Source organism: Dipodomys spectabilis, unplaced genomic scaffold (assembly GCF_019054845.1).
Source record: "Dipodomys spectabilis isolate Male_0828 unplaced genomic scaffold, ASM1905484v1 ptg000451l, whole genome shotgun sequence".
Lineage (NCBI taxonomy): Eukaryota > Metazoa > Chordata > Mammalia > Rodentia > Heteromyidae > Dipodomys > Dipodomys spectabilis.
The window spans coordinates 210,970-221,902 of NW_024871128.1; positions in this window are offsets into that span (position 1 = coordinate 210,970).

Here is a 10,933-nt window from a genome sequence, read left to right on the forward strand (position 1 = left end):
CCAGAAGGTTAAACCAGAAGGCTAAATAAGCTACACTGCTCTAGCCACGAAAAAGGTCTGTGCATTTGTCAAAAGTTAAAATGTTGTTCTTAATGACATCTAACCCTGGTATCCTCTTTGTAAAAAAGGCTAAGGTTATAGGTTCGTGGCTAGGTAGGATCAACACCCCTAAGTCAGCTTGAAGAAGTGACAGAAGACGAATCTTTGTCCATCATCCCATTTTAAGAACAAGGGACCAGAGTCACTTTTTTAAAAATGTGTCAAAATAGACAGAAGGAAAGGCAAGGGAAATAATAGTACAGGCCTGAGCCCGCTATATCTGCCTAGAAAATCCTAGCCTTATTAAAAGAACTATTTGTTTAAAAAGTTGTCATCTTAGTAAATTGTCCTGGGCTATTGTCTAAATAGTCTTAAAAACCAGTGGGGTCACAGCCTGCCAAGCCTATGCAATGTATTCTTAACAAGTCTGTGTAGGAATGTGCAGCCCAGCACGTGGTGTGACAGTCCCTTGGAGCCACAGAGAGACCCTGCTGCTGCTGCTGCACACCCTAAAGGGTAAAGTTCAAGGGGAGCCTGACAGTCACTGGGAGGAAATCTACATCATCATCCAGACCACTTCCACCGTCATAAAAGTAGACTGAACTCCTGCCTGATTCCATCACTTGAGTTTGCTTCCTGGTTGAAAGGTGCTAAAACTAAGATCTTTTGGGACATTCTTCTGGTGATATCCGGTAACCTTCTCTACTCCCACAGTGGATATTTGGAGCAAGGATATCACTGGTTTGCCTTAGGCACTTCAGGGTCACAGCTTAGGTTGGCTCTGATATGGTAATAACCTGCTTCCTCCTGGGTGAGTTTTAAAGATAAAGGAGAGAATTTTTAAAAAATCAATGGAGGTAGTAAGAGGAATGGGACCCAGCCCTAATCTTAGCCTTAAAATCTAGCAAGCTTTTCATCCCACTGGTACCTTGAGGCTTTCTGAGGTAACTTGGTTCCACAAGTCAAAGAGAAAATGAGCAGTTTTAAACTCTAGCCACAAAGAAGCTCAAGGAATTGTAAAGAAGAGGAGGGTAGTAAAGAAAGCCTTAGGAAAGGAATTGGGGAAAAATTGGTATCCTCTGGATAAGAAATGATTTAAAAAGTAAGGATTGTCTTGAAATATTTGTAAAGAAGACAAACCTGAGAAAGTTTAAGTATGTAGCAAATGGTATGAGTATGTCTTAAAATTGGAGCTTACAAGTACAGCTGGTATAAAATTGTTAGCTGTGATATATGGAGTCAGGATTGCTGGAAGAAAATGTAAGGGACTTTGGTATTGTTAATTTTGTTACTCACAGTCAGACCTTGTAGACTAATGTCCTTTGTAAAAGAGAGGATCAGCACAGTCCATCTATTAATTCTGAGATCCCAACACCAAACTGTAAATATAGAAGGCTGTGCCAATTAGGGGACATGATTGGTCCCCAATGCTCTAGAAGAGGAGGGAATGAAGAGCCAAAGTAACTCCAATTTGAGATTAACCCCACCATCTTGTGCTGGGCTGCCCTCAGAGTAACCCCGAGAGAGAGAGAGAGAGACAGAGAGAGACAGAGAGAGACAGAGAGAGACAGAGAGAGACAGAGAGAGACAGAGAGAGAGACAGAGACAGAAAGCCAGAGAGACAGAGAGAGAGAAAACACAGGTTGCCACCAAGCCTTCTCGCCCTTAAGAAAGCAGAACAGTTGCCCAAGTGTTCCAGGAACAGAATATACCAATAGTTGAGAAAAAGGGCAGTGCAGTTAGGGTGGACTCAAACCAATTATATAACTGCTTGTGTGGAAATTCCCTAAACTTGTTTAACACTATAAAAGCTATGCTGATTTTGTGCTTGGGGACTCTTACCATCACCGAGTTACCGAGTGCAAGGAGGACTAAGCTTGAGCTTGCAAATAAAATATTCTTTTGCTGTTCGTATTGGTCATGGTCTCTGGTGGTCTTTCAGGGGTCCCTAGTCCGTACAACACGGCTTGATACAAAATGTCTCTGCCCAGAGAATTAAATGATTGCCTTTATAGCTAAAAAGATTTAGTGCCATTATTAACATCTAACACATGCAGAGGTTTTTATTTAAACCTCTCTTTCTCCCTTTCTTTCTTTCTTTCTTTCTTTCTTTCCTTCTTTCTTTCTTTCTTTCTTTCTTTCTTTCTTTCTTTCTTTCTTTCTTTCTTTCTTTCTTTCTTTCTTTCTTTCTATTCCTTCCTTCCTTCCCTCCTTCCTTCCATCCTGCCTGTCTTCCTTCCTTCCTTCCTTCCTTTCTTCTTTCCTCCCTTCCTTTCTTCCTTCCTTCCCTTCTGTCCTCCTCCTTCTCTACTTCCTTTTCTTTGTCTTTCTTCCCTTTTCTTTCCTCTTTTAGGAAATGAGTATGAATTTAGATTTTTTTTGCTGAACAAATATTCTACCATTAGAACAATCCTTTTTCAATTTAGTTACTTTGCTCATAGGTGATCAATTTTCCTGAGGGCTGAACAGAGGCTAAGTTCCTCACCTCTGTCTGCCAAGTAGCTGGGATCACAAATGCATTCCAACATGCCAGGCTTTAGGATGATATGAGAATATTATTACTTTCCTTGCACACTGGTTCTAAACTGTGATCCTCTCAAATTCTACCCCTTTAGTTAGTGATGTGAGTTCCAATAGCTTGTCCTCAGTATAGATTGTCTAAATGAATGACTGAAGTCATTCACTTTAATCTCTTTTTTTTTTTTTGCCAGTCCAGGGCCTATTATAATTTTATTTCTAGAAAATTTTTGTGTATATGTATACATAAGCTTTGAAATGTTGCTTCTCCCCCTCCTGTTTATCCTTTTTTTATTTTTCTTGGTCATGGCGCTTGAACTTTGTGCCTAGCTCTGTCCCTAAGCCTTTAGATCAAGGCTAGCACTTTACCACTTGGGCCACAGTGCCACTTCTGGTTTTCTGGCTGTTAATTGGAGGTAAGAGTGTCACGGATTTCCTGCCAGGGCTAGCTTTGAACTATCATATTCAGATCTCAGCTCCTGAGTAGCTAGGATTACAGGCATCAGCCACTGGCTCCCAGCTATAATGTTACTTATTTTAAGTCCTGTGGTATAGTTGAGTGAGTAGCATGAGTGTGTAGAAAGGTAACTTTCAAATAATCTCTAAATAATTTCAGTTTCATTTTCATATTTATTGCAGTGATTAATAACAGAAGCTCCCAAAGTAACATAATGATCCTTCATTTCCCCCTTCCCATAGGCATTATTAGAAGAAAATGTGTGAGATCTCTAATCTAAGACAATATGTACTTGAAATTATAAAAAAAATTCTCCCCTATGACGCAGCAATCCCACTTTTGGGCATTTACCCAAATGTTTACAAACAAGACCACACTAAAAAGCTACCAGCACAACTATGTTTATAGCAGCATTATTTACCATAGCTAAGATATGGAACCAACCCAGATGCCCCTTAGTAGATGAATGGATCAAGAAAATGTGGTATATATACACAATGGAATTCTATGCCTCCATCAGAAAGAATGACATTGCCCCATTTGTTAGGAAATGGAAAGGCTTGGAAAAAATTATATTAAGTGAAGTAAGCCAGGCCCAAAGAAACATAGGTCCCATGGTTTCCCTTATTTGCAATATCTAGTATAGGTATGAGTCAAGCGGAAAAGGTCAGATAATGTGAAGTTAGGAAAACGAACCCTTAAATATGTATTTTAATGTTTTTTTTCTTTCATGCACGTGTTTCTAACGCATTTATAAGATTATTTCTTTGTTGCTTTGTATGTCCCTCCCCCACAGTGTAACCCCTGCTTTCACTATATTTGATGTCAGTATAACTTGTGGAGAAGATGGGGACAAACAAGTCGTTTAAGGATTCAGGTGGACCTGTTGCAACAATGAGAAGTACAAAATGTCATGTCAAAACCAGCTTTACAATGTAGGTGTGGAGGGGAGGGGGGGAAGGATTGGGTGGGGGGAGGGGGGAGGCTGGGAAGGGAGGTGAAGGATAAACAAAGGAGGAGGCTGCAATGCTTGGTAAGAAATGTATGCATTATCCTGCCCATGTAATTGTAACCCCTCTGTACATGATGTTCTCAAATAAAATAAAATAAAATTTAAAAAAATAAAAGAGCCAGATTACACGACGTGCTTTTCATTTTTAAAAGAAAGGAATGTCATACAGGTATATTTATTGGCAGGTTTTTTCATCTGAAAAACAAAAAAAAAAATATCATAAAAAAGCAGAAAGGAATCAGTAGCCACATAAGTGTGATTGGAGAGGTTAAGATATGAATTTATTCAGGTAAAATAATTATTTGGGAAAGGTATCTGTTCACTGAATTTATTCATCATTAATTTTATTTACGTATCACTTAATATATAAACACATACATGTGTGTATATATGTGTGTGTGTATATATATACATATAAATTATATATATATATATATATATATATATATATATATATATATATATATATACATATATAATCATGGTTAGCAATCAGAAATAAATAGATCACAATTTGAACATAGCCTAACCAAAAATTTAGGAAGTCCCAATCTCAACAAACTAGTGGATCATGTTGAATCATGCAATTAATCTCAGCATCACAAGAGGCTAAATTTCTGCCCAGTACGTGTGTCACTTAGGTAACTGGCTCACTTGGAGGCAGTCACCTCTCCTGATGCAGAAATTGGGCTGAGATTCAGTCAAGAGGAGAGAGAAGTCTGCCCCACCTTCCCAGGGTGGACCTCACAGAATGCAGTGAAAACGTGCTTGCTTTTCTCCTCCAAATAGCTTGAGATGCCATGCTGCTGAGTGTTCATTATTTGATTCCAGTGGTCTGTGGTAGAGGTGTAAGGAAACATTAACTTAAATTTCATATTCGCCCATTGAGCTACTCTTCCCAGCTTGTGAGTTCAACTCAGCAAGTGTTCATTATTTGAGAGTTGAGAATACTGAGGTAGGGGAGAGAGGAAGGTTTAGTGAAAGAGAGGAGAGATCGGTAGAGAGAGGGAGACAGGGAGAGATGGGGAGATGGGGAAAGGAAAGAAAGGAAGGAAGGAATGAACGAATGAAGGAACAAAGGAGGAAGAAAGAAAGAAAGAAAGGAAGGAAGGAGGGAAGGAAGGAAGAAAGGAAGGAAGGAAGGAAGGAAGGAAAGAAGGAAGGAAGGAAGGAAGGAGGGAAGAAATGATTGAGAATGAATGGTTTGGAATCAGGAATCACATTGCAGAGGTACTACCTGTATTTGGTATTAGGTCTGCCCCAGGCCATGCAGACCCTATGCAGACACCTCCCCAGTTATCTGGGACTCCTGAAAGCAGCCACCTCCCCCCCTGCTAAGTCACAACCTGGTCTGCTGCTGGTCGCACTTTCCATCTGACTAGAGGAGAGTCCTAGGCCCTGAGGTCACATCCAGATCCAGTGTGGCCAGATTTTCCCCCACCTGGGCATACCTCATCTCGTCTTTGGCCTAGATACGACTTGGCCCTAGGTTGGGTCGCCACCCCCCCTTTTTATTACATGCCTTTCCACCATGTATGGCATGGGCTGGGAAAGTGGCTCAGTGGTAGAGCACTTGCCTTGCAAGCATGAGGACCTGGGTTCGATTCCTCAGCACCACATAAGCAAAAAGAAAAAAGCCGGAAGTGGCACTGTGGCTCAAGTGGTAGAGCTAGCCTTGGGCTGAAGAGCTGAGGGACAGTGCCTAGGCCCAGAGTTCAAGCCCCACGACTGGACCCAAAAATAAATAAATAAAAATAAACTAATTTACCTGACTGAATACCATGTGCTGTTCTCTTCATTGGCTACCTAAAGAAACTTACCTAATTAATATACCTTACACTTCAGAGTTTCTAGTTATCAATCCAAGGATATTTTTCTTACACATGTGAGTTCAGCATCTATAAAACATTGTAATAACTCATCATTTATCAGTTTAAATCTTCCTGGAATCTTTTTTTCAATTTTTTTAACTGTGAAAATAACGTACAGAGAAGATACAATTACATGAGCAAAATAATGAGTACATTTCATATGAAGCATTGTTGCCTCCTCCTTTGTTTCCCCTCCCATCTGAATCTTTAATAGCAGCCTAATTAACCTTAAAGTTTATTTTGTTTGTTTTGCTTTGTTTTCTTTTTTGCTTAAAGTAATCAAAGATTTGCTGGGATCATCTGAAAAAAATCTCTGCCTTCATACTTCTAATCACCCTGGGGTACAACCTATGTGCTACCAGCTCACATGATGGGACTTTGAAATTCTTGAAAGCAGATGCTCATCATAAGGCCCTATGGCTTTGGGATTTCTCAGATTCTTTTTTAAATGTAATTGTTACTCAGGTGTGTACAGTGAGTTTTCCATTTCACAATACATGTAATGTGTACATTTATCTTGTAGACAATGCCATCCTTTTCTGAGCTTTCTCTCAGTTTCTGTTTCTTCTTGTTGTTGTTGATTGTTTTTGTTTTTGTGCCTGACTTTCAGCTTCAACTCAGGATTGGGTGCTGCCTTTGAGTTTTGTAATCAAGGCTACTCTACCTCTGGAGGCCCAGCTCCCTTTATGGATTTTTGGTTGCTAATTGGAGAGAAAGGTCTTACAGATATTCTCACTGGAGCTGGCTTTGAACTATGATCATCAGCCTCCTGAGTAGCTAGGATTATAGGCCTGAGTCCCCAGTGCCCAGCTACTGAAGTGTTGGTTGCATGCTTCCCTGGTTGTGTTACAATTATCCTCGACTCTTGGCACTGATACTACATATTGCCTGGCTTAAATCTGAATTGGTGGAACATGATTGTATTTTGAGGAAGGCAGGAATAGGAAACTATAGGCCATAGGGACATATAAGCTAATCAAATCATTTGGAATATGGCATAAAGACAAGTAAGTTTATTGCCAGTTGACTGTGTCATGTCTTTACTATTAATTCTGCATGGCTGTGATTGATGTTATACATATCCAAATGGCCCCTGGCAGAAAGAAGGTTTCTCATCCTGTTCTAAAAACAAAACAAAAAACAACCAAAAAATACTACATATGAGTGCAGCAGATTCCTCTAATTAGAGACCATTATGCCCTAGTTTATGAAAAAAAAATGTCCTTTGTTCAAGTGCTGTTACTAATTCTAACAACAAATATAATGAAATCTGTAGTAGTCTGTAGAATTGTATACCACAGCTTTCATTTTATTTCACAAGAAATTCATACATTAGGTGCTGGCAAAATTGGTTAACTACTTGTAGAAAAATTAAAGCTAGATCCTTATATATCACCCTGCACCAGAATCAACTCCAAATGGCTCAAAGACCTCGGTGTCAAAGCAGACACACTGAAAACATTACAGGATGGAACAGGAGAAACTCTAGGTCTCCTTGGCACAGGCCCAAATTGTCTTAATAGAGACCCAGAAGCACAACAAATCAAAGAATGGTTGGACAAATGGGATTGCATGAAATTGCAGAGCTTCTGCATGGCAAAGGATATAGCTAGCAAGATCAATAGAAAATCCACTGATTGGGAGATCTTCACTAGCCATACAACAAACAAGGGTCTCATATCTAAAATATACCTGGAACTCTCAAAAGTAAATCCAACAACAAAAAAATCTTCAAAGAAACAACTACCCAATAAATAACTGGGCTAAAGACTTAAAGAGAAACTTCTCTGAAGAGGAAAGAAGCACAATCAATAGACACATGAAGAAATGCTCAACCTCCCTAGCCATAAAAGAAATGCAAATAATAACAACACTGAGATACCACCTCACCCCAGTTAGAATGGCTATGATCAAGAACTCTAATAACAACAGATGCTGGAGGGGATGTGGACAGAAGGGAACCTTACTGCATTGTTGATGGGAGTGTAAACTTGTTCAACCACTTTGGAAAGTAGTATGGAGGTTCCTCAAAAGACTCCACATAGAGCTCCCATATGACTCAGTAATCCCACTTTTGGGCATTCACACAAATGTTCACAAACAAGACCACACTAAAGCTACCAGCATGACTATATTTATAGCAGCATTATTTACCATAGCTAAGATATTGAACCAACCCAGATGCCCCTCAGTAGATGAATGGATCAAGAAAATGTGGTATGTATACACAATGGAATTCTGTTCCTCCATCAGAAAAAATAACATTGCCCCATTTGTTAGGAAATGGAAAGGCTTGGAAAAAATTATATTAAGTGAAGTAAGCCAGGCCCAAAGAAATATAGGTCCCATGGTTTCCCTTATTTGCAATAACTAGTATATGTCTGAGTCAAGCAGAAAAGGTCAGATAATTTGATGTTAGGAAATGAACCCTAAGATATGTATTCAAATGTTTTTTTTTTCTTTCATGCGATTGTTTCTAACACATTTACAAGATTATTTCTTTGTTGCTTTGTCCCTCCCCCACGGCATAACCCCTGCTTTCACTGTATTTGATGTCAGTATAATTTGTGGAGGGTAAGGGAAAAAACAAATCGTTCAAATAGGGATACAGGTGGACCCATTGCAACAATGAGATATACAAGTTGTTATGTCGAAAATGAACTATACAATTTTGGTGTGGGGGGATTGGGTGGGGGAGCGGAGGGAGGATGGGAAGGGATGGGAAGGGGAAACAAAGGAGGAGGCTACAATGCTTGATAAGAAATGTACTTATCTTGCCCATGTAATTGTAACCCCTCTGTACAGTATTTTCACAATAAAAAAAGAAAATTCAGACATTAAAATGCTTATTTTTTTTTTGTCAGTTGTGGGGCTTGAACTCAGGGCTTAGGCAATGTTCCTGAGATTCTGAGCTCAAGTTAGTTAGGACTCTACCAATTGAGCCACAAAGCCACTTCTGCTTTTTGAGTAATTAAATGGAGACTAGAGTCTTATGGGGACTTTTCTTCCTGGTCTGGCTTTGAAATGCGATCCTCACATCTGAGCATTGTGAGTAGCTGGGGTTACAGGAATGAGACACTGGCACCTGGCTTCAAATAGTCATTTTTAAAATGATGAACTGCTTGGTGCCTCTGGCTCACACATAAAAATCCTAGCTATAGGTAGGATTACAGGTATGAGAAGCAAACACTAGGTGAGTGTTGTTCATGTGGTTTGTATAAGCATGTTTTAATATTGTTTGTTTCTTATAATACAATGCTCTTAATTGTATTTATTTTCACCTAGGTGGGAGTGATAGGTGTTTCCAGTGTTGAACTTTCTTTGGTTGAGATGGAGCCATGTGGAAGTTCTTGCCTAGTATGGCATGAAATTGAAAGCCTCTTGCTCTCAGCTCCCCATGGACCTGGGATGATAGATGTATTCCATCACGCATAGCTAGGAGTTGGGGAGCATTGCAGGCAAAACTACACTGGTCTGGAACTGATGTCCCAAATATCTAGCTTTACAGGCAAAACCTTGTTGTATTCCATTTCACTTTAAAGAAGTGTAGGTACATACTTAGAGAGTACAATGATAACACACTACATGTTTAATATATAAAATAGTCAATATAATTAGCCTATTTATCTCCTAAAAAATTGAAGCTAATATATTTTGGCAACCTGACTCTACTAGTTATTTTGGAATATACCATAAACATGAATACACTGATAATGTGCAGTAGAAGATTAGAAGTTGAGAGAGATAAAGAAAAGTTAGACTATATGTCGTAAATATATATTTACCTATTGCTGCTCTGAAGAATATTATCATATATTCACTGTGACAATACCACCATATATTCATCATGACAATAATTTTCCTGCAGTGTAGAATTTTCCATTTCATAATCTGCATCTTTTATCTTTTTTACATTCTCCTTATAAGTATGAATGTTTTCCAGTTTATTATAATGTTTTGAAATTATTATATGATGGATTAAAAAATTTGTAGAGTGTACTGAAATTATCTCATTTTGTTTGGTTTTGCGATGCTAAATCATTAAGAACAAGGCTTTCTGAAAGTTATGCTAGCAGACTATATCAATAAATTGTATTCTAATTATATCTTATTATTGTATTTTGATATAGGGTTTTACTGTTGCTGTTTTATGATATAGAATGTTGTGAAGCTGGACTAAAACTTGCAACCCCACTGCCTCCAGTTTTATCACCATGTTCTGGAGGCTCATAATTAGAACTCTAGCTAATCAGGAGGTTGAGACCTGAGATTTAGTTCAGATAGTCTGAGCAGGAAATTTTATGAGTCTCTCCTCTCCAGTTCACTACAGAAAACGTGCAGTGGAACTGTGGCACAATTGGTAGAGCACTACACTCAAAGCAAAGATGCTTGTGAATGTCATATAGCCCCTGAGTTCAAGTCCTAAAACACACATATGCACAGACACACATTCACACACACACTCCCACACACATGTACACACACATATTCTCAGGCAATGTTGTATCTTAAATTCGTATCCAGAGATTAGACAACAGCCCACTTATTTGTGAAGGTTTTTCCTGATTATTTTGAATGAGGAGGATAGTTTAGGGGACACAGATGACAAGACTTTAGTGAGGAAAATTTTATAAATGACTAGCTTATAAAAAGAACAGGAGCACAGCTTTTATCTTTAAATATTACATTTCTTCAACTATAGTTTTTTAAAGTAATAATCATTGAATTATGAGAAGACAATGCAGCACCTCTTCCTTTCTCCCCGTCCCCACTGTCATATAATATGAGCAAAGTATCAAGAATAGTCTTTTATCTTACAAGAATGAACACCCGTAAAAATGTCTAACTGTATGTGTAAGGTTTGTTTTTCAATACTTGTACAATTTCCCCACCTCTAAGTACTTGCCTTTTTTCCACATGACAGCACAGAGGGGCTTCAAGAGCAAACAGAAAATTAGGAAACAAAAACCTAACAATGTACTGTGAAGTAGATGTCAAAAATACATGCAAGAAGCACATGGCAGGCTGAGAGGGCCC